The sequence below is a fragment of the Dermacentor albipictus genome, chromosome 3 (genome assembly GCF_038994185.2).
Source record: "Dermacentor albipictus isolate Rhodes 1998 colony chromosome 3, USDA_Dalb.pri_finalv2, whole genome shotgun sequence".
Taxonomy (NCBI): domain Eukaryota; kingdom Metazoa; phylum Arthropoda; class Arachnida; order Ixodida; family Ixodidae; genus Dermacentor; species Dermacentor albipictus.
In genome coordinates, this window is record NC_091823.1 from 46,230,179 (window position 1) to 46,253,229 (window position 23,051).

Here is a 23,051-nt window from a genome sequence, read left to right on the forward strand (position 1 = left end):
CCTTCCTACACCACCGTCTTAGCTGAGTGCCTACGTGTGGCCAGTAGAAGTATCATCATCATCAGACTATTTTATGTCCACTGGAGGACGAACGCCTCTCCCTGCGATCTCCAATTACCCCTGTCCTTCGCCAACCGATTCCACCTGGCGCCCGCGAATTTCTTAATTTCACCACCGCAGCTAGTCTTCTACCGCCATCGACTACGTTTCCCTTCTCTTGGTAGTACCCATTCTGCAACCCTAACGGTCCACCGGTTATTTAACCTACGCATTACATGGGCTGCCCAGCTCCATTTCTTTCTCTTAATATAAATTAGAATATTGGCTATCCTCGTTTGCTCATTGATCCACACCGATCTCTTCCTGCCTCCCTCAACGTTACGCCTAACATTCTTCGTTCCATCGCTCTTTGCGCGGCCCTTAACTTGTTTTCGAGCTTCTTTGTCAGTCTCCAAGTTTCTGCCCCATATGTTAGCACCGGTAGAATGCATTAATTCTACACTTTTCCTTTCAATGATAATGATAAGTTTCCAGTCAGGATATGACGATGTCTGCCGAATGCGCTGCAATTCATTTTTATTCTTCTGTAAATTTCCTTCTCATGATCAGGGTCACCTGTTAGCAATTGACCTAGCCAAACGTACTCCTTCACACACTCTAGAGGCTGACTGGCGATCCTGAACTTTTGTTCTCTTGTCCGGCTATTAATCATTATCTTGGTGTTCTCCATATTAATCTTCAACCCCACTCTTACACTCTCTGTTAAGGTCCTCAATCAAGTTTACAACGAAGGCGCCGAATAAAACAACGCAGGAAGGAAGACAACCACGTAGGCGGGCTATATCGCTGTTTTCTTTGGCGCCTTCGTTGTAATCATGTATAACCAATTCGCCCACCAGCATGTGCTCAGTGACCTCAATCGTTTGTTCTAAATCGTCCCCAGTGTTGCTGAACAGGACAATGTCATCTGCAGATAGAAGTTGCTGAGCTATTCGCCGTTGATCCTTGCTCCTAAGCTTTCCCAATTTGATTGCTTATATACTTCTTCCAAGCACGCAGTGAATAGCATTGGAGAGATCGTGTCCCCAAGTGTGACTAACAGGTGATGGCTAAAAAAGTAATTTATTTCAATTTTGAAGTCTAGGAATTAAACGCGACTTCCTGCTCCGGATTCGTCGCGATAGCCATCGTTAAAATGGCCTTCGTGAAAACAAAATAGTGTAACGTTAAAGACTCCGATGGCGTTTCCTTATGGCAGCTCGTGCCTTTGTCGAAACACGGCGGAGAGAGACGCAAGTGTGCGTCTCCCACTTAGCTCCGCTCTCGAAGAATGCGGACGCACGTGTTGAAGTCATGCAGACGACGGATTAGTTCATTGTTGTTAACGCTTTGGTGGGTCCACGTAAACTCGGTGACGTAGGGTACTCCTGATTCACGTCACTGAAACGTTATCCACCCCTGCTGGCGGGAATCTTGAAATCTGAAACAGTGTGACGCAAATCGCGTGATATCCAATTACTGCGGCCACGATCCTGCATATGCCGGTCGTTATTATGGTATACCCTAATGCTACGCGTTAACCAAGAAGAATAATCACCCGATAATTGGTTGTGTGCGCTCGCTTATTCGACACCTGCAGACTGCATAGAAGAAAGCTTCTCGATTATAAAGGCCTGCCGCGTGCACGCGCTTTCACTTCTAAACCTAACAATGTTGATCGGTGCTTTCGTATTTATGTCTGTATTTTCCTCATCTCCAACTATATATACTGAGCGTTGCATAAGTAGGCGCGCTAACAGTACAATATTAGTCGTGCTAAACCACACGCTGACCTCCGTTCAGATATCGCACGGAGGTTTGCGTCAAGTTTATTATAATACCACGTTTGCGGGCATCACTGCCAGTTCAGTCTGAACTGGGCGTCACCTTCGGCGTTGCCACTAAATTTTTTATTCGATGTCGTTGCATTGGAACCGTGGTGCCGTCTTCCACGGCTATAACGAAAGCATGGCGTTCATCGTAGCCATGACAGAATACGGCACCATTCCTTTGTAGTGGAATCGGCACGTTTTTAACTTGATGGTTGACGTGGATGAGTTAGCAGCGACAGATCACCCGCCAAAAGTCTTGCCGACCGCTCTGATTCGCTGTCGCGGCATTAAAGCTGTCTATGCGGAGTGCGCCGATCTCGCAGCGCATTCTTCTAAAGCCAAGCATGCAAAAAATTGTGCTCCGCTACATCGTCAAAGCGAAATCGACTAACACCCTCGGAGGCAGGTCAACCGTGAACTCATCCGCTGCAATAACATAATTACGACAGAAATAGCTGTATTTGCAGAAACCCATAGATTTGGTCACTTTTCTCCTTATACATCATACTAGCGTTATGCAGCTAAGCGCTGATATAACTTATTTTACTTCAGTCGCACAGGAGTACGTTGTCAAACATGTCGCAATGTAACCTTTTGCTCTTCAGACGCCCCCATAAACCAGCTGCGGGAAAACGTTACGGTGATGTCCGTTCGGTGCAAATGACGAACATTCTTGGCAAGCTCCACTGGCGTATGTTTCCTCACAACTCGGATTAACTGGAGAAACGTTTTAAAAAGTCATTTCACGAAGCTTACTGTTCTACGGTCCCATAGGCTAAGAAGAAGGCGCGGGCTACCGACGTGTTCATCTGCTCTTCTTGGCTGAGCTAAGCGGACCCCAAGTCACTTAACAAAGACGCGATTTGTTTATACTACCGGCAGGCGGGTGCAGTATTATCCTAAGCAAACGGCCATGTGCCGCAGCTACTGAATAGACGTCCTAAGTGTTTCGTCTACCACGAGAGCATCAAAGTGTCTGCGGTAGAACTTCTTTCGCCCCACCAAACCACTTTGGGATCCCCGCACCACGAAAAGCGCGTGAAATAAACGGCGCGAACTGCGGCACTCGTTTTGCGCAAGCGTCAAGGCCGTAAACGAAACAGTGCGTGGCGATAAACACGGCGCCGATCGAAATCTACAAACACCGAGAGTGGTTTCGCCACCACCCTTTCATCTAGCGCCGCAATGCGCTTTCGACAACTGGTCAAAGAAAGTAGGCTGCATTCACGACGTCACGCGCATTTCTAGCTTTATCGGCTATTCTGCAGGCGACTGTTCCCGCAAGCCGCGCCACAAGAAGAAGGAAGTCGAGCAGCGCTGAGAGACGGTTGACGCTTGGAAATAAACATGTGAGTGGCGTCGATGTGGAACGAAAAAAAAAAACGTAGTTAGAGAGGAGACGTTTGCCCATATAGCGTCGCCAGCCAGCGTCACGTGGGCACAGCGAACGCCAATGAAAATGCACTATAATGAAAAGAGAACCGTGGTAAAACAAAAATGTTGAAATGGTGAAAACTAGCGAAAAGGACACTCGAATGCAAAGAAACGATCATAGGAAAAGAAGGTGGCGATAGGGAGGGCAGAGAAAGAGAAGAAGAACTGACAGGCGCCTAACTGCATCGAATTACCTAGGTCTTTGTTTGGACTCCCGAAGCGAGGCATATGCTGGGGGATTTTCGGAGTGATATTCTGTCCGAGCGAAATGCGTATAACCACGTTATACGGCATTTATCGCAAAGCTTGGAGCGAGGCTTCACGTGTCACTTTGTCTCGGGACAGCTGTCGTGGTCCCTGGCATATAATTACGCGCCGCCACCCGCAAGGAGACAAAAAAGAAAAAAATAACTATGCGTCAAGACGAGCTCGACAGCACTCACTTCGATAAGTGTATGCACATATCCCGCTTTCGATACGAATAAAATGCGCCATTTGCGGCATTCGAATATAAGCGACAGCTGTCGAGTCTTCGGTTCCTGGACGCGCCGCCCCTTGTGTATCGTGTACGAGCTCAATCGATTTCAAGAATGATGACCAGGTGAAACGCGTAGCTGGCAATAGGCGATGCTTCCCGATATATGCAACAACGAAATGATATATAGATCTCCACACCGCTTACATATGTAATACGTCTGAGCGTGTACATACAGAGAAAGAAGCATAAAACGAAATAGCACACCATTTATTTTACAAGCCGATAGCTGTAGACCTATTATAGCAGAAAGACGATAACCTTGACACAAGGCTCCATAAACAAGTTCTTACGCATTTGAGGAAGAAACATTCCTCCTACAAAGGGTTTAACCTCGCATGGCAGGTTCCATTCATTTCTCTCTGGAACCTTCTTAGATGCAATTCCCTAACTTCTTTTCTTTTTTTTTCTTGTTCTTTTTTTTCATACTCCTGCCACCCCCTTCTTCACATCAGTGGATGAGCCATCCTGGCAAAACAAATGGTTTATTCATTCGCATCAGCGTCGTCTGCCGTCGCTTGTTGCTATTGTGCAGAAAATGGTCGTTCCTTATAGGTCGCGGAAAGAAATTATTTGCCACAAAAAATAACATTCCAACGCACATTGCAGCATAGCATATCGTGCATGATGAAATACTCTTTCTAGAAACATACGTTGCCAAACAAAAGAATTTATTAGGTAAAACAGAAAATTCTAAAGAGCGCCGTTTTTGCTGCCAGTTGATAAAAACAGCAATAAAAAACGATATATACAAAAACATTTATATCAAAGAAAATTCAGAATATACATTTCAGAGATAAATAACCGAGGAATAGTGTCTGAAAAAATAAATGCTCAGTACACCTCCGTTCTTCGGACAAAAAAGAAAATAAGACCAGTTAATTGTTCATGCCATGCGGTGACGCAGTTCCTGGTTTTTTGTGAAGCATAGGCGCACTCCGCACTTTTCTCACAAACCATCTGGTTTTTGTTCAACATTGCGTAAGACATCTTGCAGTTCCAGTTTTTCGCAATCTTCTGAGGATGGTCCGATGAGAAGTGCAAGGAATACTTCGCTAGTTCGTCTAGATCCATGCACCTCTTCCAGGACCGATCGCTCTCAGCGTAGCTCCGCATCTACAAGATTGTGCATCCAAGCATATTTGTTTGCATTTTAGCAGATTGTCTTTATCACCTGTGCCGAGAAGAAGAGTAGAACCATATATGCCGATCGATGTTCCTGGGGCCGGGGGGCGGCCGTCTCTTCCCCACATTATGTGGGAATGCATATATTGGCCACCGAACATAAACTCGCCCCTGATGCTGGCCTCCGTCATGGAAGCCTTGGGAGGCCGTCCTCGCTCGAGATGACTTGGAGGTCCAGAAGGGCCTCTTAGACCAGGATGAGCGTACAGCAACGGCCGCTGGAGTCCTGGACTAGGGACCCACCCTTTCAGCTCCTTTGTCTTTCCTATTTATTAAATAAAGTTTTTCAATCAATCAACATCCGCTGCTTCACCTGTGCACGTAGCGCAGTGTCGTAGGCCGACACTGCACTACGTTCGGGGTCGGGCTACGTATGGGGAGTGCTTAACGCCAGCTTCACTTTCGCCGCGGGTCGGCCCGGTATTTCACAACCTTCGGGACCGGCCCGCGTAGGAAAAATGGTTGGTCTACGCGCGGACACGATCCGTCATATCCTAGCCGTAGACAGATTCGCTGTAGAAGTGCCTTGAAAAAGGCAATTCCACTTGTCGAAACGATGGCTCCTGTTTTATCTTGTTCTCGTTTTGCTGACACAGTACATACGACACTTGACACACATATCACGCGCATAACGCAACATACAGCATTGCCATTGAGCTACCTGGTTTAGACCAGCGCGTCTCAGAGAAGTTAAGAGCGCCTTCGTAGCAAGATCACATAGTCGGCGCCACTCCACGGTCCAACTACCGTACAGTTCCGAATTGATGCGCTGGTGATTTCTTTTAAGTCCGAGTTGATCACCGTTGCGACTTTGCTTTTCTTGTGGTTTTTGTCCTGAGTGTAGGTAGCGGCGTCTACGTACACTGTGTCATGTCTAGTTGCCAGTGTTCTTTGTACATACTCTGCCCTTGCTTGTCTTCGTGCCATGTGTAGGTTCGGGTCCATATTGCTGGGTATCGGTGCTACTTTGATGGTGTTTCTGTATTCGTCCGGTATCGTCTCCGTGCTTTGTGTCTCCTTTATGGTAGCTTCACCGCCGTATCTACTCAGGAGTCTTCTGCCCATTGCCGATAGCCTTAGTCTTTGCATTTGCGCGATTATCTGCGCTTCTTGGAGCTCCTCGAGACTGTTGTGTAGCCCCAGGGCCAGGAGTTTGTCGGTCGATGTTGACTGCGGTAGGTGGAGCGCCGTCTTGAGGGCTTTCCGCAGGATTGCGTCCGCTTGTTGCATTTCGTGCTTCGTACAGTGGTAGTACGGGAGGCTATACGTCACTCTACTGACCACCAGGCTTCTGACCAGTTTGAGTGTGTCTGCTTCCTTCATGCCGTGTTTTTTCCGTGAGACCCGCGTTATCATGCGGGCCACTTGGTTGGCTGCAGTTTTAAGTAGTGTTAGGGTGTGGGTACATCGTTGGTTCGATTGTATCCACATTCCTAATATCCTGATGAGCGTCTTCTCCGGGATTGGCTGTCCCTCGAGGTGGATGTTCAACTTCATGTTTACTTCCTCTGGGACGGTGCGATTCTTCTTGCCTCGCCATACTCTTAGGAGCTCGGACTTCTCCGTTGAGCAGGCTAGGCCTCTTGCCTTGACATATTTCTCTACGCATGTCGCAGCTTCTTGTAATCTTTCTTCCTTTTCCCTGAGTGAGCCTTTGGTGACCCATACAGTGATATCGTCGGCGTATATGGCGTGCCGTACGCCGTCGATTTGGTCTAGTTGTTGGGCCAGTCCAATCATAGCAACATTGAACAGGATGGGTGAGATGACCGATCCCTGCGGTGTGCCTTTGTTTGGGGTGTTGAACTTTTCGGATCTCAGCTCGCCCAGGCCGATTGTTGCTGTTCTGTTGGACAAAAATGCCTTGACGTAGCTGTGTATTTTCATGCCGCAATTTAGGTTGTCTAGTCCTGTCAGGATGGCTTCGTGGCTTACGTTGTCAAAGGCGCCTTTGACGTCCAGTGCCATGATGATGTGCTCTCCGTTGAGCGGGATATTGCTCAATACCTCTTCTCTGATTTGCAGCAGTACATCTTGGGTCGACAGCCTGGCTCTGAAACCAAACATGCTGTGGGGGTACAGCTCGTTTTCTTCCATATGATTTTGTAGCCTCCTCGTAACCACTCTCTCATAGATCTTGCCTAGACATGATGTAAGAGAGATTGGTCTCAGGTTTTCCACCTGAAGTTTCTTGCCTGGTTTCGGGATCATGATGACTTCCGCGTGTTTCCATTCTTCTGGTACTGTTCCCGCTATCCAGTGTCTATTGAGATATTCGGTTAGCTTTTCGACTAGCTCGTCTCCGAGGTTGCGGAAGAGGCAGCCGTGGCTCTAGCGGCAGCGGAGGGCTACCGATCCAACAGGTCCTTAACCATACTCACAGATTCACAAGCAGCATGCCGCAACTACCTAAACGGCAGAATCAGCCACAGCGCGCTCCGCATCCTCCGCTCAAGTGGCAAAACCGTCAACAACCAGGCCAAACACACAATAGTTTGGGTGCCGGGACATACCGACATTACGGGAAATCAGGAGGCCGATAGGATAGCTCGAGGGCACGCAACAAACCGAGCATCCAACATTCCCGACCCCACTGAGGAACCCGAGCCGGTAGCCCAAAGCTATTCAGAGATACTCAATTACTACAGAGGCATCAGACGAAAATACCCACCCCCTCACAAACAACTAAACAGAGAAGACGCCGTAGCATGGCGACAGCTACAAACGGGAACATTCCCGTGCCTAAACATGCTAAGCAAGATCTACCCCACGCAGTACGAGAGCAAGTGCCCATGGTGTGGAGACAAACCAACCCTATATCATACCACATGGGCTTGCCAGAAAACAGAAGGGCTAGCCATAATAAAAAACCCGAGTGCGGAACAGTGGGAGAGGATGCTATCCAGCGACACCCTGAAAGTCCAACAAGGACTAGTAAGGCGTGCACGCAGGGCAGCTACCCTCAGCGGAGCCCTGGACTAGGGGAACCGACCCTGGAGAGAAGATGGAAGACTCCATCTGATGCCGCAAACATCACTGCAAAATAGAGCATATAAACGTTTTTCATCATCATCATCATCCACGGTCCAAGCAAATGCTGCACTGAACCCTGAGGTCCATTTACTGCGTTGTTTAGTATACGTCCCTTTGGAGTGAAAAGAGGTTGCAATTGCAGATAAATTCTGCTAAGTTCTCTGGTACATTACACGCTGGACACGTTATATCCGCCCAGATAGCTTCGTATGTAAGCAAGTCCCGTTTTTTTCTCCTTGCCCCTTTTATATAGGGAGCGTGCGTCTGCATACGCTTACTTGCCTTATCTATATATAATGTGCCCAGGAGTCCTTACATTGCTTAATAAATAAAGTACGCATTACAAGCACGCACTAACGAAGCAACAGTATCGTTCCCAGGAACTAGCCGAACAGAAAACAGGAAGGATACACGCCAAGCGACACGTGTGGGTCGTTTTTGCTTCCAAAGGTAGAAATGAAGCAAACACCGCCTGAGCTGTTTTTTATTGGCGCGCAATGGGTTTCCGTGTAAACGCAGACCATCGAGAAATGTCAATGTGGAAGGCGGCCAGCATGATCAAGGCGTTTTACGAGCAATTTGTCGAAGCGCAGTGAGCTGGAATCGTCGCCGTTGCTACGCTTTCATTCTTTTTTCAACGCTTCCGTTCGTGTTTTGTGTTAGTCGCGCCAGCTCAACGTTACCCACATGATACTAGCTCCTTTATTTTTCTTGCACCGACTAGACAAGCCTCGTAACCTACGTTATCTTTGTGAGGCGCCAACGTCAGCAGCAGCGTTTCTTGTTTTGCTGCATAATAAGCTCACTCGCGTACTCTGCCGCTTAACTATCAGAAGCATGTTTCGTTTATTTATACGAATGTTTGCCGATGCGACGACCAGCGTTCTCATTTATACACACGTATAAACACATCCGGTGTGCTGGCGAACGCCACTAAAACAACAAAAGCCCCTACGGAAGTGGGAGTCAAACAATATATGAAGTCTGTCGTATGACCCCATATAACTTGCTGTAGGCAAGCTAGCTTTGAGAAGGATTGTTATGTGTGTAAGGAACACTTCGAAGCTTTGTCAGCGTTCGAACAAACAAGATGTAGCTTGTAATACCTTGAGAAAGTTGGAAATCACGTTATTTTATCTGATCATGGGCATTGAATATAACGAATGCTGCACCTCTCTCTCTCTCTCTCTCTCTCTCTCTCTCTCTCTCTCTCTCTATATATATATATATATATATATATATATATATATATATATATATATATATATATATATATATATATATATATATATATATATATATATATATATATATATATATATATATATGTATATAATCTGCTTCTCTTCAATGAGATCCGGCAGTTATCTATCGTTAGAAATTGAGTTTATTTAACTAAATTGTTTGTTACGTGCCAAAACCACGATCCCGCATTTTACCCTCAACGAAAGGAGGCCGCCACGGCCTCGAACTCAGCGGCGCAACGCCACAGCCACTAAGCTACCGCGGAAAGTTGAACATCCATGGTCTGGACCGCAAATCCACAGATGGTAGTTTTGTAGGCGGCTTCTGTGTAAGGCGCTTTCGACAGGTGGTGGCGTCTTGGCTGTCAAAATACAGGATAATACCACAAGAGAAAGAGAGACAAGAAAAGGTAGGCGGGTTAACCACACGTGCTTCTGGTATGCTACCCTGCATGGGGGAGAGGCGCAGTATCTTTACGAGAGCAGCTGGGCGAAAACAGAAAAGGAAAATTGAGCCGAAGTCAGGCCGATGGTCCAAAGGCCAAGGACATGTTGCAGCTGGCATCAATACAGCACCAAGGGAGCTGTATTGACGCTTAGCGCAATCTCATTGTGGCGAGAGAGACTACGCAGGTATTCTGATCCACGCAGATGTATCAATGCACTTAAGAAAAGGCGAAGTTTTTTCTTGGAGCCACCTGGGCCATGGGTGTGACGAGAAGAGCGGTAACGGTTCTGTGGCCGAAGGTTTACAACTTGCTGCGTCTGTCTAAACGAGTCCCGTGAAATGCAGATGAGGCATCGCAGTTCACGGGAGTGTCGACACTGCGGCATATGCGCTTTGTCTGCGATAGGCCAGGGAGTTCTTCATTACCCGGGACAAAGTAGTGAGTACAATTAATTTCGATGTTTTTTGTAACGGTACCAGTCACAACGAGAACAACGCGTCGTATATGGCATGTCGCTTGGCGAACAGAGAAGCGGGTGCGAGGAGAACGTGGTAGTGACGTGTTTGATACGGCTGGATCATGGGATGAGAACCTATGTGGAAATAGAAACCACTAGTTTGGGGCGACAAGTGGTTTTTTATTATCAGCAAAACCCTGAGGTTGGCCGTTATCTTCAACGAAAGTTGTCATTTGGGGAGTTGGTCGCAATTTCGAACTTCCAATACGACTAAAACGTTCACAGTCGCTTAGTCACCTGCGCGATCATGGTGGAAGGCTGCAAAGGCCGTCTGGCGAAAGATATGCATGTATGCCTTATAAACGTTTGAATCACTGCGTTATTGGAAAGCATGAGACGGAGTGACGAGCCTCGCTTGTGAAAGGTGTGCTTCGCTCAGCCAGAGCACAGCCAAGACAGAAACCGCAATATAGAGGCCTAGAGTGCAAAGAGGCTTCAGGCGTGTGGAATAAGGTGATCATAAAGAGTAAGGGACAAAGGTTGGTTCTGCAGCTGGCGGCGGCTCTTACGATTAGATACTGAAATTGGGGCTGTTATTTTTTTTTTTTTTGCAATGAGGACTCTCGGCTGATTTCCTTGCACCAAGAACTTGTCGCATTTAGAGCATTTTCTAAAACAAATCAAAGCAAATCAAAGAAATTTTCAAATCAGTATAAGCGCACTATATTGAGATAGCATTGACGTAAACTTGATAGGGCCTCTTGCATCCAAGCGAGCCAAGTTGTGTAATGTTGAGCAAAGCGGAGCGAGCAAAGAACATTGTGGAAATACTTGGCAAGGTGAGAAGGGACCGACCATGAAATATTGAGGAAATAACAAAAGTAGGCTTCTCCTCACAAAGCTTCTTAGTGCAAAGAAGCCAGCTTTCAAGTGCATGGTACATTTATGCGCAGTCACCTCCGAGCTCTTGTCGAGGTTCGATAATAAGAACTAACGTATGTAATGTTAAAGTTTCATCGATATCAACAATGTCATATGGGAAATTATGAAGATAACAGGTCTGAATAAGCACCCTTGCCGCACACCATCCTGATGCTTCATATGTACTAACAATGTCATGTGGTAAACGAAAAGGATAATCGGACTTTATGAGCTCCTGTGCAGTATACCCTTTAATAAGAGGAAAATTACTGTTGCTCTCCTACACGAATTAAACGTTGCTGTATTCCTCAATTTATGTTACGGTATATCCCGCATCCAACAAGATTTCAATATATCACGGGAATTAATAATAATAATAATAATAATAATAATAATAATAATAATAATAATAATGATGATGATGATGATGATGATGATGATGATGATGATGATGATGATGATGATGATGATGATGATGATGATGATGATGATCAAAGCAAATCAAAGCGCACTCTAGGCCTCTATATTGCACTCTAGGCCTCTATATTGCGGTTTCTGTCTTGGCTGTGCTCTGGCTGAGCGAAGCACACCTTTCACAAGCGATCATGATGATGATGATGATTTATTTCCATCACCATTACATTGATGGAGGGGATGGGAATAAAAGCGATTGACGCTTGTCTAAGTTCCCACCCCCCGTACAGCAGGTCAGCAGTGGCATGCGACGGCACTTCTGTCACGACAGCAAATACGAAGTCAAACAAAGCATTAGTACAAAAACAATTATGTAAAATACACAATCACCAGTGTGTGCGAAATAAATATAAATGGATCAAAAGGAAAGACAAATACAGCAACTGAGAACAAAAACGCTTATGAAACAGCAAAATAACAATAACAGCAACCAAAAATACGCTTATAAAACAATTAGACACAGAGACGTTCACAGATGCCTAAATGTTGGACAATCAAAGGGACGCATCAAGGAGAAAGTAGTTGCGAAGGGTAGAGCAGCTAATGCTTCCTAAGTCTATATTTTCATCAATTAATTTTTTAATTAAGGATGGGAGTTGAAATGCTATAATTTGGCGCCCATAGTTTGTTCTTACTTTTGGTAATATCCAGTGTGGTTTATGACGGCGTTGATATGTGCAATGAAATAATTCAATTGGGGCTAAGTCAGATACATTACTTATGCATCTTCTTTGTTCTACTTTGTAGGTGCGTAGTAGTCTATAAGCATAGAGGCTGAAAACGTCATAATAATAATAATAAGGTTGTAATAATAAGATTTACATCACACGCAAAAACAGACTTCACGTAGTAACAATTGTACGTTCTTCAACTGAACATTATTACCGAAGTTAGGCTCTCGTATATTGCGATGACGTTAGCGTAAAGTTAGTAACAGATAGAGAGAATAGAAAATAAAGCAGAGACTACCTACAAATATTTTTCTAATAGTGTAGACGCAACGTATTACAGTCCATGAAGGACGTCAGTGGAGATCAAGATCCGCCATTTGGAGCTGTTTAACATGCCCTTAAACCGAAGTCCAACAGGTTCCTTGCATTTTTCGGCCATCGAAATGAGACCACCGCGGTTGCGATTCGACCCCACGACCTTCCGTTCGGCACCAGAGCCGCACAGCCACTGGATCACTGCGTAACGTAGCTAAATATAATTCCGGTTTACCAGTCAATGCGTGCTCGGCATTAAATACTGAGCTGCTCAGCAATGCAGTATGCATACAAAGAACGAAATAAAATAATTAAGCCACGAGGGGCAGAAACGCATGTTATAAAACATTTACACGGACATTATTAGTTTAGTATACGTTACCCCGAGTATTTCCAAGGTCCCACAAACTCAGAGCTCTATGATGAGGTCGTAAACACGACAAAACAAGTTAATAAGTACAGATTTAGGAGCATCGGACGCAAGGTGCTTACAGAGCAGTGGCGTCAGCCGTATTTGCTCGTGCGCAGAACTTTGCCCAAACTCTGCTCTTCTTTCGTACAGAGGAACGGCATAACAACCACTAACTTTGGGACCGCTATATTTTGAAACGGCTCATTAATACAAAGCCCTTTATTTTGCCCCAGTGCAAGAAAGCTCGCTATGTCGGCAGTATTTGATTAGATGCTCAGCGCAATATCATTAAAGCAGCGCATCATTCCTTGCCACATTCTGGGGGGGAGGTGTGAATATGCAAACCCCATGCACTGGGAATCGATGTAAGATACGCTTTGTCTGCTGTTTTCGTTCATTGACGTTATCTGGCGGTAATATATTCATGGCATACGACAGTCGTGACGTGATGTCGTGACGTGATGTGAAATGTTACCTTGCCTGCTCCGCTTGTGTTTGTTGTTCAATTGCTCTGCTCGATGCTTTATGCGAGCCTTCGTCTCCTCGGCACTAAGTGCACGCTTCGGCGCCATTCTGCGTTGATAGCGCTGTAGCTCACAAAACTGCCTCCTCTCTCTCTCTCTCTCTCTCTCTCTCTCTCTCTCTCTCTCTCTCCATTCACTCGCTAACATCCTCCCCACATCCTCCCTCTACTGTCGTAAAGTGCGGCAGCTCCTGCACTACATTTGTGGGGGGTCATGCCTATAGTTACGGCGTCCAGTGGGCATTGTGCACATTTCCAAGGTAATTCCAAAGCCCCGCAAACTCAGAGCACTACAATGACGGCGTAACCGCGACAAAACAAGTTAATAAGTACAGATTTAGAAGCATCGGACGCAAGCTGCTCATAGGGTAACAGAGCAGCGGCGCCAGCCGTATTTGTTCACGCGCAGAACTTTGCCCAAACGCTGCTCTTCTTTCGTACACAAGAACGGCACAACAACCACTATCTTTGAAAAGGCTAATTACTACAAAGTCCTTTCTTTTGCCCAGTGCCACAAAGCTCTCGGTGTCGGCAGTATTTAATTAGATGCTCAGCGCATTGTCATTACCGCAGCGCATTCCTTGCCGCATTCAGGGGGGAAGAAACTATGCAGATCCCACGCACTGTGGAAATCGATCTAAGCGAAGCTTTGTCTGCTGTTTGCGTTCATTGACGTTATTTGGCGATGATATATTCACGGCATACGACAGTCGTGACGTGATGTGAAATGTTACCCTGCCTGCGTCGCTAGGCGCCAATCTGGGCTGTAGCCCAGATTGGCGCCCGGAATGTAGCTCAAACAAGTGTCTCCTCTCTCTCTCTCTCTCTCTCTCTCTCTCTCTCTCTGTTCCCTCGCTAACATTCTCCCCACCTCCCCCCTCATTGCTGTTGCGGGTGAGCACGGAGACAAGTGCGGCAGCTACTGCACTGCATTTGTGTGGGGCGTCACGCCAGTTATACGGTGTCCAGAGGGTACTGTGCACATGCGACGTATCGACGCCGCGTCGCTTGGCGAATAATCATTCTGAACCACAACCGCGCAGGCACTCCACGGGGCGCATACCCTTTCTCGCATTCTTTACAAAGTTATTCCTGGGACTTTTGAGAATGACAGCTCATAAACAAACGTCATGAAGGAAAACACAGACAGCCCGTGGCTTTCATGTTATTGTGAGGTGGCCACGTCTCAACCACGTCCTGACGTGGCCTGCGTTAGCGGCGTGCAAGACGACGACGACGACGACCGCAGCAGCAGCAGCGGCTGCGGCGGCGACGGCAGCAGCAGCAGCGGATAGTCGAAGAAAGAGGCAAAGAAAGCTTCGTTTTTAAAAAAAATAGCACCATTTCAGTTTCTGCTGCCGCTTTTTTCTGCTTTAATTCCTACGTTGTCGCCGTCTTGACGCCATTGTATACAGCGAAGGAATGGCAAACGAATGTATGTTCTTAATTATGACAAACGAAGTATGTTCTAAATCTTAATTCATTCCAAAAGCGCGGCTAGACAGGCAACGAATCTGAAGGACGGCGCGCTACCACCCGGAACGCCTCGATAAAAACGCGAGCGCCAGCGCATCCGTTGTTGCTTGGGCCGGAAAAGCGCATCATGCCTTACGTGAATAATCAATTGACTAGCCACGTTTGGCCTTCAACATCTGACAGCAATGATTTTCTTTTGCTAAAAACTAAAGTCTACCGTAGCATTAATAATAAGCGATAGGCAGGACACCCTCTCCTAACTGTGCCCGCATGCGCCGAGGGCATGTGTAGGGATGATTTAGGACGCTTGCCGGGTTCCTTCGGTAAACACTTACGTAGTGAGAGCTTTGCTTTCATGTACTGTAGCAAAGACGGCCGCATTTTGCAAGCAGAAGTATTCACAAGCCTGGTTAAAACTTAGGAAAAAGCAACCACCATTTCTACCCGCCGTGGTTGCTGAGTGGCTATGGTGTTGTGCTGCTGAGCACGAGGTCGCAGGATCGAATCTCGGCGGCCGCATTTCAATGGAGGCGAAAACACCCGTGTGCTTAGATTTAGGCGCACGTTGAGGAATCCCAGGTGGTCTAAATTTCCGGAGTCCTTCACTACGGCGTGCCTCATAATCAGGAAGTGGTTTTGACACTTAAAAGCCCATAATTTAATTTTTTTAACCACCATTTCTCGTGCTAGTTATCCACGCGGCGAGCTTGATAGTATACAAATGCGAGCTTGCCCTCAATCGAAGTTTAAATTGTAAGCATTGAGCTTTTGTGTGTGAACTACGGACTGATAAGAATTATCCGCGAAAATATGAGCAATATGAGTGGTCTTGTTAACCGTGGTCTTTGTTATATATATATATATATATATATATATATATATATATATATATATATATATATATATATATATATATATATATATATATATATATATCAAAGTTTAGATGACAAATATTGAAGTCTCCTGTGTACTATCCTGCATGATGAAGAGTCTTGGAGAAAGCCAAGTGTCAAACAAAGGGTCCGAAGCAGAGGCGAGCGAGGCCCACAGGAGCGTAACTGCGGTACTGTTAGTTTGCTTGAGGAGCGCGGTTACCGGATCCACAAAGGTGAGGCGAGGAACAGTGGGAGAAATAGAAAGAAGGGAGCAGTTTGCGCTGAAGTGGAGGACACCCGGAACGCTAACGCTAACCTGCTTTGTCTTCTCGGTGAAGTCTTCCTTGTTTTGTCTCGTTTTCAGCGGCGCTTGCTTCCAAAACATGCATGAAATATAGCTCACCAAGACGCACCATTAAAGCTCCCGAAAATCGCGTCCCTGCAGATGAGGCTTTCCTTGGAGCCAGACGCACGTATCCGTAATCTGCCTACAAAAGTGAACCCGGCGAAGTGGGTCAATGGCTTTGGCGACGAGTTAACTGCGCAGCGCGAGTTCATGGGTTAGACTGCCGACAGCAGACGTAATCCGACGGGGTTGCAATGGCAAATCACCGTGTACCGAACCTTGGGCGTGTGTTAAGGAATCCCAGATGGTCCAAAATATTTCTAAGTTTTTTTGCTTTTTTTTCGCTACAGCGTGTTCCGAAGCTCCCGAATTGCTTTAGGGCGTTGTGGAGAATCTCTACCTGGGGAGCTCCGATATACATAAATACATGGGAGCCAATAGTAGTTTGTTTTGCACGGCATCCCCTGATGAGGTTTAACGAGGTTTGCTGCACTTAAAAGAAAGGGTTTGCTATCGACAGTAGGGAGCAGTCTTTTTATTTAAATTATTTGTTGTTTTTTACAAACAGTGTTGAGAAGTGAAAAATTTAGAAACACTTGAGCATCGCGTTTAAAACTAAGTAATTAAGCAACAGAAAATGATGTAACAATTTGATGTAACATTTTATTACTGTGACTAAGTTTGGTATGAAGCGATTATTCACTGCGTTCTTGCATATAGCGAACAACTATAGCGAACAGTACACTACACGCACATTTTCAGATACACTGGAAGCATGAAAGCGCCTTATGTTTTCATTTTAACGCTAATCATAGATAAGAAACGTAAGCTATAGAACGAAGTAATAGCATGCAAGTATGTGCCTACGTGCATGCATGTGTTGGAAAGGGTGCAAAATTAGGAGAAGGGGGGGGGGGCGTACGAACTGTAATTTATCTATGTAAATAAAATGGGCGGATGTAAATAAAAGCTGTTAGGAGCCTAAGACCGTAACCGGGGTGACAGTGTCAGGAGCAAAGCGGAAAAGGGGGAAAAAGAAAGATCAAAGCATGGTATAACTTTTATGCAGTTGTAACACTGAGCATTGTGTCATTCTGGTGGGGAATTTGCGTTATCTGTCAAAGAACAGAATAGCCCTGTCAGGCTGTTCTGCCTTTTCGCCGATCACCTAGGCAACTGTACATTTCTTTTTCTTAGTTGCTTGAAACGAACTTCAAACTTCATCGCCGGGAAGCCGACTAAAACAGCGACACTCACCGTAAACAAACCAAAGTCTTATATAATATATAGTCTGGTTAATTTCACGGGAAACTTCGTATTTAGGTAATACCCGCATCTTTTTCTCCTTTAGCGCATGCTTTGAAAGCGTAGCTGCCAAACGCCGCCCCTTGGGAATCTGGTGAGCTCGTAACCATGGTCTACGGCCGGGAACTAGAGTGTACGCTTGCATGTGCATTGCGCGATGAAATCGAAGCGAAAGTTTAATCTTCCGGTGAACGTGCTTACCAAAGCAGTATTGCGTACTTTGTTAGTTCGTTAGTCCGTAGTTCGACGAAAGCTAGTCAGGCGAGGGCGATACACTGTTTGTTCCTATATTGAAACTTCCATTGGTCCTCTACCCAGCGTAGGCTAACGCCACCTGTTTCAAGCTGACCTGTCTACATTTTCTTGTGAAAATTTTCGGACCATGGATAGGAACTCTGTAAAAATCGTAAATAGGTTGAAGGCTGCCCTCGGCGGGCACTCGCGCGGATGTTGAAAGCAACTCTCTGATGTTACTGAAGGAGTAAGCCTGTTATCTCCAAACGACAATTATTCTTCGCTTCGTCCCGAGTTAGTTCTAGTAGTTGCTTCGAGCAAAGCTTCGAGGAAAGCAAATAACCTGTGCCAATCAACGGGAGTGGCAATTAATCACTCGCGTGATTTATCACCTTGGAACTTGCTGAGCCGTGCTCCCTGCGTGGAAGGAATAGCCCGTTGTGTGTGTGTGTGTGTGTGTGTGTGTGTGTGTGTGTGTGTGTGTGTGTGTGTGTGTGTGTGTGTGTGTGTGTGTGTGCGTGTGCATGCGCGCGTGTGTGTGTGTGTGTGCGTGCGTGCGCGCGTGTGTGTGTGCGTGTGTGTGTGTGTGTTTGTGTGTGTGTGTGTGTATGTGTGGGGTGTGTGGGGTGTGTGTGTGCGTGTGTGTGTGTACGTGTGCGTGTGTGTGTGTGCGCGCGTGCCATCTCTCTCTCTCTCTCTCTCTCTCTCTCTCTCTCTCTCTCTCTCTCTCACTGGCAAACCTTTCGTTTTATGGCTGCACCATACAAAAGAAAATATTCTCCCGTATACCCTTCTCCAGGCGTTAGCACTTCACCGAGTGTGAGCTTCGACGCATGGTGCCCAAGATAAACCTTCTCCTCTCTTTTAGTCCCTTGCTGCACCCCACCATGTGACGATATCATCAAACGCTTCCTCTATTTGAGCATGCACTCCGTGCTCATATTTGCCGACAAGCGGTCGTCCGAGATTGAAAGGTGGGGCAACTCTCTGGGGGGCCTCGATGCAGTCTGCACATTTGCGTACCCTCGCCCTCGCAAGAAAGCGACGCTTCGACATTCACATGAGCTGCGCTGGTGCTGCCATCAAGGAACAGCTTTTCTTTACGCACGCTTGTTCGTTTGAGCAAGCCGCCGGCCGATGGCGCAAGTGCTAGGATGAATGATTTCGACACGTTTGGAACCCTTCTTTTTCATTGGGGTGATATCCATGCTGTCTTATAGTAAGGATTGGAAGACGGCCGAAAATAACGCCGGGCTGACGCTACATTACCACTGGCACAATAAGTTCTAGCGTCTTAAAAGCAGCAGAAATAGCGAAGTTCGCTCCCCCTGTAGGTTTCGATTTACGAATGACTCTCGGCCTGCATGTCTAGCGTACGGGTCTTATATAGTCTAGAAAATCGACTAAATTATTACCGACATCTATGGCAGCTATTATGTCACCCTGAATGAGTGTTTTAGCTGACAACCTTCTTTATGTAAAATTTAACTTAATACAGCCAAGGAAAACTCGTTCTCAGTGCGGATTCTCGCTCTCGCGCTACCTTCGTTTTCCCGTAACAATATGCGGATGTCTCGGGTCGTATTCTCGATCACACTGAAATGCTCTGGGGCATTGAGAACAGTTTTCGGCATGTTTATGGGCATCTTCCTTCTAGTGTGCCTTGATTCGCTAAGAAAGCAGAAGCGTACACGGCCACAGGAATGATATACCTTCGACCTTCGATGTTCGCACGTCGCATCGTTCTCGAGTACATTGACTCGATGTGCGATGAGCTTTTCGAGGGGACGCCCTGGACCAGCTGATGTCAAGGGAGTGTGAAATTATCTGCCGAAGAGACCGCTCGAGAATCCGGCCCCACTTCTCACCTCGGATGTTATTCTGGACGCCGTGAAAGAAGTAGCACTGGACCCTGTGGTTGAGTTCGCCATCATGTGAGCTCCGATTGGATCACGGAAAGCTAGGCCCTCTCTGATTGGTTCAAAACACAAGCGCGGCGGAAATCAAGATGGCCGAACCCGACCCTTTCCGTAAGTTCACTACCTGCGTACGCAATACTTTTGTAATCAGCTTGTGTGATCCCCGTCGGTGACACGCCGTGCAACGGCGCTAGTTTCAGCCCACACACATTGGCACAGTATCAGAGGACAGTTTATTTCTCTGTGCGCAAAATGAAGTACATTTCTTTCAACTATTCGACGACTACTAGCGTTTAGAATAAGCAACAGTTCACGCCGAAACATCAAACTGTTTAATTCATGGGGACGTTCTGTTCGCAGCGTTGCTTTGTACAGGGTCAATTGATAACAGTACACAGAACGGCCATCATGCCACTGACGCCTTTGGTTTGCCGAGTACACACTGGTCGTCGACTTCGTCACCGGGATCGGGAGGATGTGCTTCGGTTCCTCACCGCACGGTGGGCTTTATATGAGTGCTCGCAAACAACGCTGCTCTCCCACAGTGCGTCCTTTTCGTGCACGCTATATTGGAAAAATCGCTGGCACCAGCACCAGATCTCTGTACGCGCAACCACGGTCGCGCTCCTGTCAGTAAATGGAGAGGATGCGCTGGCGATCGCTGCCGCTGAGGCTCCCAGCATCACAAGTACGGATGCTCGAGAGAAGGCCGCATTGAAGTGACCCAGCGTACCAGTAGGCCACGCGAGAGCAGCCGCCGACAGAAGCGCTAAATGCCGGAAACAGGAAAGAATCAGTGTTCGAAAGCGTGCTCTAAAGAAACAGTTCGGTAGTTATCGCTACGGAACCGGTTTGCATCCCCTGGGGCCGTATTTTGTAAGAATTCTTTTGGGTTTTTCTTTTTTCCTTCGGCAGTTGCTGACATGATGTAAAACCTTCCTTACTGCCAGTGTCGGCCTCTATAGCTCAGATAGATGACAAGATATGAACGGAATAAACGGAAAATAATTCTTACCATTACGGCCCTTGATGAGATGATGCGATGCGCCATATGAGTTCCCACATCTCCAACGGATATTTTCTGTCTAAATTATTCAGGCTGAGGGCAATATTAGTTACAATATACGCTTCATAAATATCTAGACACTGAAACGTAGCGGTTCTTCTTTATTACTTGAGCAAAATGAGTGCGCGTTTGTCGTAGACAGTTCATGGAAAATAAATATTCCTGCACAACGGCTTTTAATGACGATCGTGTGCGTCTCATTCATTCATGATAGTTTTATAACAATTATATCGGCGAAGCTTGCAACTGGAAATTCTGCGAGATGTCAATGTTCGTTTCCTTTGAACCCATTAGGCCACGTGACCTGGCATGGCAATTGTATTTGTCACGGATAGAACATCTCGCATAGTCACATTCTGAAGCTCGCCCATTCGTGTCACAGCTCCCACTGTGGGTCAATTGCACATTTTCCTGCATGTTTCCTGGTTTACCTAGGAGGCAAAAGTCTCGTGGCCGAACTTGAAAGTACCAGCGAACACCTCTATGCCCCACCTACACCTAACGATCATACTGGAGAGGAAGAGAACTTACAAAGTAATTGAATACCCTTTAACAAGACCCCACTGCAGTGTCAGCATGATCTGCCGTCTGCCGATTCTGTCCTCCATCCATCCACCCCATCTTCAGTCTATGCCGAATGACTAATAAATCCGCACAACCAAGCGGCTATGTGTAGAAAGGTTGCGGGCCGAAACTCTGCGTACATTGAGTACTGCGTACAATGCCAGCCAGTCCCATGTCTGGCAAAAATTCGACAAAGTTACGCGCCATGAATGGTGGCGTGGTGGCCTTATAGCTTTGCGCTGCTAAGGCCGAGATAGCGGGATAAAATCTCTGCCGCGGTGGTCGTATTTCGATAGGGGAGAAATGCAAGGACGTCCGTGTAACTGGCACCAGTTGAGTGCACTTTAAAGAAGCCCAGGTGATCAAAATTATTCTCTAAGCCCCCAACATGGCGTGCCTCATATTGATATGGTTTTGGCACGTGGAAACTTGGAATATAATTTTATAAATTGTAAGTTGTCACGAAACAATGAAGATGCGTGCGGGCGCGCTCGTGTCAACATAAAATTCGTTGAAGTCGCACCCCGGTAGTCATGCGGGGTTGGGCTTGTACACGTAAAAGAGGTTGCTTGATACAAGTAGCTAAAACGAGTAATAGCGCATACGCCGGGATCATCGGTTTCCTCCTGTCTGTCCTGTTCCCTCTATCTATAGCTCGTTAACATATTTACGAATTCTCACGTGCAGGAAACCAGAGGTATTGTAATAAAAACATCCGCATGCTGAGTAGACAAAGCGCACAGCGGTGTAAGTGTTGATGCTGACGCCGTTCTTGATGTCTGATGCATGTTCTACTGATAGTATATCTATACTAAATGTCTACTACATTAGCTAGTTTTCTTCTTTGTTTCTTTAATAAAGATGGTCGTAACAACCTCCACCCCTTTTCCGCTACACAGGGTCAACTCAAGCTCACCGGCGACGTTCTCTTCCCAGGCTGGTCCGACAGCACCTGCATGCCCCGCACACGAGGCCCAGTGCATAGCCGAGCAACAGATGCTGGGCGCACCGATAATAGCGGTAGAACGGCGTGACCAGCACCAGGACCACTGCCAAGACGTAGCTGCACAGCAGGCGCAAACTCCGGCGGACCGCGATAGGGGACCTGCAGTGCACGGCCTGCTCCGTTATTGAATCTGCCGTGAAATCGTACACTTCGCACCACCAGCGTGGCGTGGGAATAGTGGGAACAATATCATTGAAGGAATACATGAAGTGCACTAATCAAACAGGGAAGATGAAGAAGCAAGCACAGAAGATTCAGCGGATCGACGCTTTACCGGAGCACCGAGAACGATCCCCGAACAGCAGCGCTGCATGGTCGCGACATTTTGCGACGCTATATTCAACCAGGTTGAGCTGCAATGTTTTGCTGCACGGCAAAAGCATACTAAATGCTCACTCACACTAGGCCGACACGACACCGATTTCAGTCTGCCGACTGTCGGCGACAGCCTTTTTTCCTTCGTGTCGGCGCATCTGTCACACTGTACCGACGCCGACAATCTGCCTCCGCTCGGCGGAGAGCTCCACGTCGGTGAGGCGCCGACACGAAGGTAGAAAACGCTGTCGCCGACAGCCGGCAGTCCGAAATCGGTGTCGGGTCGGCCTAGTGTGAGCGAGCGTTAACTGATATAGGTACAGCTCGACCGATTCGTTAACAGTATCGCGTGAGCGTCGACTGGCCGGCGGGTCAGCGATTTCTTACAGCGCGAAGCAACGAGATCACCAAGAGTAGC

The 23,051-nt window shown here is 46.8% G+C and overlaps 1 long non-coding RNA gene across 1 annotated transcript in view; it reads right to left on the reverse strand.

Moving 5' to 3' along the window:
• The window catches only part of LOC135898086 (uncharacterized), a 39,551-nt gene extending 16,770 nt beyond the window's left edge, over positions 1-22,781 (reverse strand). Inside the window, exons 1-2 of the long non-coding RNA XR_010563257.2 lie at positions 22,593-22,781; positions 22,229-22,417 (exon numbers count right to left, since the gene is read on the reverse strand). This is a non-coding gene — a long non-coding RNA (uncharacterized lncRNA). The remainder of the gene's footprint in view (positions 1-22,228; positions 22,418-22,592) is intronic.
• Positions 22,782-23,051: the final 270 nt, after the last annotated feature.